The following is an 8387-nucleotide window of genomic DNA, read 5'->3' as shown; positions in this document are numbered from 1 at the left end:
TAAGTTGATGAGCCATACTATGAAGCTATGGGAGAGAGTTATCGAGCATCGCTTGAGAGCAATAACGCGAGTCTCTATGAACCAATTTGGTTTCATGCCCGGAAGGTCAACCATGGAAGCCATTTTCTTAGTAAGACAAGTTATGGAGCGGTATAGGGAGAAGAAGAAGGACCTACACATGGTTTTTATTGACTTGGAGAAGGCTTATGATAAAATACCAAGGAATGTTATGTGGTGGGCTTTGGACAAACATAAAGTCCCAACGAAGTACGTCGGGCTCATTAAGGACATGTACAACAATGTTGTGACTAGAGTTCGAACAAGTGATGGAGACACGGATGACTTCCCGATTAGGATAGGACTACATCAAGGGTCAGCTTTGAGCCCTTATTTGTTTGCTTTAGTGATGGATGAGGTCACAAGGGACATACAAGGGGACATCCCTTGGTGTATGCTTTTCGCGGACGATGTAGTGCTAGTTGATGAAAGTCGGACAGGAGTGAACCAGAAACTGGAGTTATGGCGGGAGACTTTGGAGTCCAAAGGTTTTAGGCTTAGTAGAACTAAAACTGAGTATATGAGATGTGACTTTGGCACTACTACTCAGGAGGAGGAAGATGTTAGTTTGGAAGGTCAAGTAGTGCCTAGGAAGGATACCTTTCGATATTTAGGATCAATGCTACAGAGGGACGGGGATATTGATGAAGATGTTAGCCATAGAATCAAAGCAGGGTGGATGAAGTGGCGGCAAGCGTCTGGTGTCCTATGTGACAAAAGGGTACCACAAAAGCTAAAAGGCAAGTTTTATAGGATGGCGATTAGACCTGCTATATTGTATGGTGCAGAATGTTGGCCTACGAAAAGACGACATGTTCAACAGCTAAGTGTCGTGGAAATGCGTATGTTGCGTTGGATTTGCGGTCATACAAGAAGGGATCGAGTTCGGAACGATGATATACGTGAGAGATTAGGGGTAGCGCCAATTGAAGAAAAGCTTGTCCAACACCGGTTGAGATGGTTTGGACATGTGCAACGGAGACCTCCAGATGCACCGGTGCGTAGCGGAATCCTAAGTCAGGATAGTAACGTGAAGAGAGGCAGAGGAAGACCGAAGTTGACTTGGGTAGAGGCAATAAAAGGAGACTTGAAAGGATGGAATATACCTAAAGACTTAGCCTTAGATAGGAGTGCTTGGAAGACAGCTATTCACGTGCCTGAACCTTGATTGCTTCTGATGGGTTTCAACTCTAGCCTACCCCAACTTATTTGGGACTTAAAGGCTTTGTTGTTGTTGTTGTTGTTGTTGTTGTAATAACTTTAGACTGGCAATGTTTTTTGTCCTTCTATATTGTTTGCCTTGACTAATTATTTTTTGTTGCAGGTGACAAAGGTTATTGATGAGCATACATGTGAATCAAGTGCTAGGAGGAAGACTACCACACCAACCAGTGCTTGGGTTGCTTAGGAAGAAAACAACTATGGGCCCTAAGGAACTGCAAGACACTTTACAGGATGAGCACAAGTGTATAATTCATTATGACACTGTTTGTAGAGGTAGGAAAATTGCTTTGAGAGAATTGTATGGCAAATGGGAAGAGAGCTTTCATCTGCTATTCAATTGGAGGGAAGAGGTCCTGAAGAGGTGTCTAGGTAGTGTTATTGAGATTCGCATTAAGGAGGTAGACGGCATGTTCTATTTCCATAGATTTTTCTGTGCATTAAAACCTTGCATTGAAGGTTTTTTAAAAGGATGCTGGCCATACCTTAGCATAGACTCTACGGCACTTAATGGTAGATGGAACGGTCATTTAGTTGCAGCTTGTGGTATAGATGGTCACAATTGGATGTACCCAGTTGCTTTTGGCTTTATTGATGGTGAGACAACAGATAACTAGACTTGGTTTATGACTCAGTTGCATAAGGCCATAGGAGATCTTCCTGTTTTAGCTATTTCGTCAGATGCATGCAAAGGTCTAGAAAATACAGTTAAGAAAGTGTTTTCGTAGGCTAAACATAGGGAATGCTTTAGACATCTAATGAACAATTTTATTAAAAGGTTTGGTGGTGATGTATTCTCTAAGAGGTATCCTGCAGCTAGAGCTTATAGAGAATCAGTTTTTAATTATTTTTACAAGTCAATCACTGATGCTAGTCCTCAAGTGTTAGTTTGGATGGAGGCTCACCATTATAAGTTGTGGGTGAGATCTGCCTTCAATCCTGAGATTAAATGTGATTATATCACTAATAACCTTGCTGAAGTGTTTAATAATTGGATCAAGGACTAGAAAGACCTTCATGCTGTTGAGCTTGCAGACAAACTCAGAGAGATGATTATGGTGTTGTGGGCTAAAAGGAGAAAATTTTCAGAAAGTCTTAGTGGGAAGATCCTCCCAGCAGTCATACAGCAGTTGAAAGCAAGAACTAGAGGACTTGGGCACTTGATTGTTGTAGACGGTGGTAGTGCTGCAGCAGAGATTTGGGACACCACAAACACTCACAGTAGACATGTTGTTAAGTCATATCTGCATGAGTGCACCTATCTTGAGTGGCAGCATACTAGTAAGCCTTGCCAGCATGCTTTGGCTTTGATTACAAGTGTACAGTCTACTAATGTATATATGGAGGATTTTGTGCACGAGTATTACTCTATTGAGATATTCAAGGCAGCTTATAAGAGACTTATAGAGCCATTGCCTGATAGAACACAGTGGCCAGATGTTGATTTGCATTTTGGGCTTAACTCACCCCTTGACAAGAAGCTTGTTGGTAGGTATAGAAAACTCAAGATCAAATGCTTCCTTGAAGGTGGTGGCAGCAAAGGAAAGAAGGCAGCCAAGGAAGCAGCAAATGAGGCAGATAAACAAGCTGCAAATGAGGCACAAAAGGGCAAGAAAACAATTATTAGAGGCAAAAGGAAGTGCAAGGGACGTGGAGAATTGGGCCATGGTGAAACAAACTACAAATGACATCTTAATGGGACTAAGAAAAGGTAAGACCTGCTATATTTACTTGTTGTCCTAACTTGTTGTGCTCATTAACTTAAATTTTTTTTTCTAAACTTACAGGAAAAGAAAGCCAAGGAAAAATACAACAAAGTATGGTGAGAATGCAAAGATCCCAACAAAGAGAGCAAAGAAGGGAGAGAAATCTCAGGATACTGCTACTAAACCACCAGCCCCAAATGCTTTCAATGATCAAGAAATGGCTGCACCAGGCCCAAATGCTTTCAATGACCAAGAAATAGCACCAACAGCCCCAAATGCTTTCAATGACCAAGAAATGGCTGCACCAGCCCCAAATGCACTCTCCAGCACCACAAGGCTCACAAGGGACCAGATCATACAAAACAGCCCCATTAGGGTGACAAAAGGGTATGCAACACATTAATTCTCATTCTTTTATACTTGTACACAAGAGCAACAAATGACTCATAGTGGCACTTTTATTGCAGCCGACTCCAAATCCTGCTAGGTGAAGGTGTCGATCCCATTATTGCTGCCTCACCAGACAAGACAGTGCAAAAGAGGAGCCCACCAAAAAAACTGAAGCCAAGGAAACTGAAAAACCAATTGATGCTTTGTGTCTGGAATGTTTTCTGGACATGTATCTGGACCTTATTTATCCTATGTATCTGGACATGTATCTCGATCATGAAATTGTATCTCGACCTTATCCTATGTATCTGGACCTTAGTTAATTTATTTGGACCTACATTATTGTAACTTAAATGGTACCTATGTATTGTGTGAACCTTTATGAAATCTACTATATTTCTAGAATATTATTGTGATCATGAAATTGTGTCAAAATTCTTTCTAAATTCAAGCAAAATTCTGTCAAAATTTTTTCTAAATTCAGACAAGATTTTGTCAAAATCAGACCACATGATCTGCATAAACAAGTGAAAATGACTCATGATTCCAGGAAAACATCTTCTTCATTACATAGGACTTAGATGTCATTACAACACATGCTTCACTTGCTAATAAGCACTGCCACGACTAAAAGAACTAGGACTACAATTACTAAACACAACACCACCAGCAGTTGCACCAAAACGATAAGCTTGTCCATCTTGAGATCCATCCTGTCTACCGCATAACTCACACACAACAGCATAGACACACAAGAGCTAACTCACACACACATTGGCTGACTAACATAGACATTAGTTGTTCACTTCCACATACAAGCAACCACAACACCAATCAGGACACCTACAAAGCCCACAAAAACAAAATAATCGATCACAATTTGCTTTGGCTTAGGCTTTGGCTCATGAATCGACTCAGGAATCGGCTCTGCATGCTTCACCTTCACTTTCCAAAGTTCAGCTACAACACTATCAAGTGTTTGCTTCAACTCTTGCAATTCTGCTTTCAATTCAGAGCAACAGTCACATGATGCCTCCTTCTTAGCCTTCGGTCAGCGTTCTTGTGCTTCCAACTTCACATTCTCCACCTCAAGACGAATGTAATCACAGGTAGTTGGATCACCCTGCACTCAAAATGCATCAATCAGAGCAGCAGCAAGAGACACAGTGAGGTCACCAATATCAAGAATCCTTACCTTGATGTTGTGCGGGCACTTGAGATACCACTCGCCCAAAGTCGCCGGCTGCTTGCTCTAGATCTGAACCAATGGAACCTGGCAAAAGGGGCACTCACTACTGCTGCTACCCGTTGCGCTCGAGCCCACCGAGGTTACCTTCATCGGGCTTCCAGTCTAGTTCCCAACCAAGCATGGATGCATCGGGGCGACGGCCATGACCTGGCGTGGACGTAGCGGCGGCCTGGCGTGGAAGCATCAGGGCAGCGACCGCGGTGTGGTGTGGACATGACGGTGGTAGTGGCATGAATGGTCGGCGGTGGCCTGGCGCAGACGGTCGGTGGCGGCCTAGCGTGGACGTGTCGGGAGGGAGGTGGCAGCGTCCGTCTCATGTCTCTCTATCTCTGGTTCGCTCTCCGTGAATGACCGTGAATGAAATGGAAGGGATAAGGGTGAAGGGCAAAATGGGAAGGAAAATAAGCCATGGCAAAAAATTTAATTTAGCAATGAATCCATCGTAGGGCATTTTAGCGGGTGTGCCTTGTTTGATAATGGCAAATGGTGAAAGCTCTAGTTTGGTTTTGGTTAATTGATGAAACCCTAAGTGCAAACCTAGTTTATCAAGATGATCATGAGATAGGTAGCACTACTCCAAGTGATGAAGCAATGACGAAGATCATGACATGGTGATGGTCAAATGCTTGAACTTGGAAAAGAAGAAAGAGAAAAACAAAAGGCTCAAGGCATAGGTATAAAATATAGAAGCCATTTTGTTTTAGTGATCAAGACACTTAGTGAGTGTGATCACATTTAGGATAGATAGCCGCACTATTAAGAGGAGTGAAACTCGTATCGAAATGCGGTTGTCAAAGTGCCACTAGATGCTCTAACTCATTGCATATGCATTTAGAATCTAGTGGATCACTAACACCCTTGAAAATGTTTGTAAAAAATATGCTAACACATGTGCACAAGGTGATACACTTGGTGGTTAGCACATTCGAGCAAGGGTGAAGAAGATAGAGGAGATGCCAGTGTCGATCAAGTGACCGGACGCTGGATCTGAATGCACCAGACGCTGACTGCCTGCGTCTAGTAGCGCTGTCTTGGCGGTACAGTAGCTAGGGTATACCACCGGACGCTGGGCTATGTCCGGTCGAGGTGGACCAGACGCGTCCGGTCGAAGAAAAACGGATTTTGACCCTTACTGTACTCGACCGGACGCTGAGGTTCTAGGGTCCGGTCAGTAATACCGGAGCGTCCGGTCGGCACTTAGCCATTGAGATCTGACGGTTCAGTTTTAACTCAAAGTGACACGTGGCAAAAATCAGTGGACCAGAGGCTGAGTCCAGGGTCTGGTCAGAGCGCGTTTTGCCCAGTGAAGGGGTATCACGGCTCTATTCCATGGGGGCTTCTATTTAAGCCCCATGGCCGGTTGTAGCTCCAACTTTTGGCCATTTTCATTGACATAGCAACCTTGTGAGTTTAACCAAACACCTCCCACTCATCTCCATTATTGATCCATCATCTTTGTGAGATTGGGAGAAAATCCAAGTGCATTACTTGAGTGATTGCATCTAGAGGCACTTGGCATTCGTGTTGCGCTGCGGATTTCGCTTGTTTCTCTTGGTGGTTGCCACCACCTAGACGGTTGGAGCAGCGGTGGAGGATTGGCACGAGTTGGTGATTGTTCGTGGCCATCTCCGGTGATTGTGAGGGGAGTTGTACCTTCCCCGACGGAGTGCCGAAAGGTAACTCTAGTAAATTGCTCGTGTCATTGAGTTACCTCACTTGTGGGTCAGTTCTTGTGGTGTCCTATCATGTGGACAAGGTTTGTGAAACACCTCTTAGCCGTCGAACCACCAAGTGTTGGTCGACACAACGAGGACGTAGTGTGTTGGCAAGCACGTGAACCTTAGGAGAAAATCGATTGTCTCTTGTCTTTGGCATTCTCCCGGTGATTGGCTATATATTCATCTTGTGATTGGTTCATCCCCTACACAGCGGTAAAATCACCCTACTCACTCATTTACATTCTTGCAAACTAGTTGATACAAGCTCTTTAGTGTAATTAGAATTGAGAGCTTGCTTTATTATTTACATTCATCTAGTTGAGCTCTTTAGAGTAGCAAGTTTGAGAGCTCTTAGTGAGTAGTTACATAGCAAGTTTGTGTGCCTAAGTAATCATTGCAACTAGAATTGTTGGATAGGTGGCTTGCAACCCCTGTAGAGCTAGAGCAAGTTTGCATTACGCTATTTGTCATACTAATCAAATTGCTCTAGTTGAGTTGTAGATTTTTAAATAGGCTATTCACCCCCCTCTAGCCATATTAGGACCTTTCAAGTGGTATCGGAGCCATGGTCACCATTTGTTTGAAGGCTTAACAACCTCGGTGTCAAATTATGGCTCAAGTTGTGTTCAACCATGTGGGGGGCAAACCACCGTTCTTTGATGGCACATGCTATGATTATTGGAAGAGAAAGATGAGGATGTATCTTGGTTCAATCAATGATCAAGTGTGGGAAGTGACCGAGAATGACTATGCTATCATCGATCCCGATGATCCCACCATCCAAGATAAGATCAACAAGCAATGCAATACAATGGCTCTCAACACCATATACAATGCCATTGATTCCAAGGTGTTTGAGCAAATCAAGGATTGTGAAAGAGCAAATGAAGTGTGGAAAAGATTGGAAGAAACTTATGAGGGCACACCGGCGGTGAAGAGTGCCAAGTTATATATCCTCAAGGATAAATTGACAAGCTTCAAGATGAAGGAAGATGAGAGCATTCCGGAGATGTTCCATCGATTGCAAGTAATTGTCAATGACTTGAAGGCTTTGGGAGAGAAGATCAAGGATGATGACGTCTCTCATCGGTTCTTGATGTGCCTACCTCCAAGATTTGAGATGTTAAGATTGCTAATCATAAGAGGAGGATTGAAGGATATTACCCCCAACCAAGTACTAGGTGATGTCATGACACAAGAGACATACCGTGTGGAAAGGGAGGGGGATGACAAGGAAGAAGAAGACAAGAAGAAGAGTATAGCATTCAAGGCTAGCTCATCATCATCCAAGAACAAGGGCAAGTCCAAGAAAGAATCAAGTGAGGATGAAGATCTTAGTGATATTGATGATGAAGCTATGGCTCTCTTTGTGCGCAAGATGGGCAAGTTCATGAAGAAGAAGGACTATGGTGCAAGGAAGAGAAGAGATCACATCAAGAGCAAAGAGTATGTGAGAAGATGCTACACTTGCAAGAGCCCTGATCATGTTGTAGCAAATTGTCCCTACAATAGTGATAATGATGAAGATGAGAAGAAGAAGCACAAGAAAGATAAGAATGAAAAGAAGGAGAAGGAGAAGAAGGAGAAGAGAATGACCTTCCAAAAGAAGAAGAAGGGTGGAGGCTATGTAGTCACTTGGGATAGTGATGGCTCATCGGATAGTGATGACTCTAGTGATGATGGCAAGAAATCAATCAAGAAAGCACTAGCAAGCATCGCCATCAACAACAAGCCCTCCATCTTCGACACTCCATCGACATGCCTCATGGCAAAGCCTACCAAGGTAAAATATGATGAGAGTGATGATGAATGTGAAAGTGATTCTTGTAGGAGTGATGATGAGGAGGAGGAGTACACCAAGGAGGAGCTCTTGGACATGTGTGAGCAAGTGCACGCTTGCAATAAGATGAAGAGAAAGGAGTGCAAAGAATTGCGCAAGAAATTAAAATCTCTTGAGCAATCCTTTGATGAGCTCAATGCCACTCATGAGAGGCTAATGGAAGCCCATGAGAAGCTTGGCAAAACTCACTCTAAGCTTGAAAAAAC

At 43.3% G+C, this 8387-nt stretch overlaps 2 pseudogenes; one reads left to right on the top strand and one right to left on the bottom strand.

Annotated features, from left to right (window-relative positions):
• The first annotated feature begins 1478 nt into the window (after window positions 1-1478).
• LOC136507182 (uncharacterized) lies at window positions 1479-3905 on the top strand (annotated as a pseudogene).
• A 271-nt stretch (window positions 3906-4176) lies between these two features.
• LOC136509483 (uncharacterized) lies at window positions 4177-4713 on the bottom strand (annotated as a pseudogene).
• Window positions 4714-8387: the final 3674 nt, after the last annotated feature.

Source organism: Miscanthus floridulus, chromosome 15 (assembly GCF_019320115.1).
Source record: "Miscanthus floridulus cultivar M001 chromosome 15, ASM1932011v1, whole genome shotgun sequence".
Classification (NCBI taxonomy): Eukaryota; Viridiplantae; Streptophyta; class Magnoliopsida; order Poales; family Poaceae; genus Miscanthus; species Miscanthus floridulus.
Note: the sequence above shows the minus strand (reverse complement) of the source record. Positions and strands in the feature narration are given on the sequence as shown.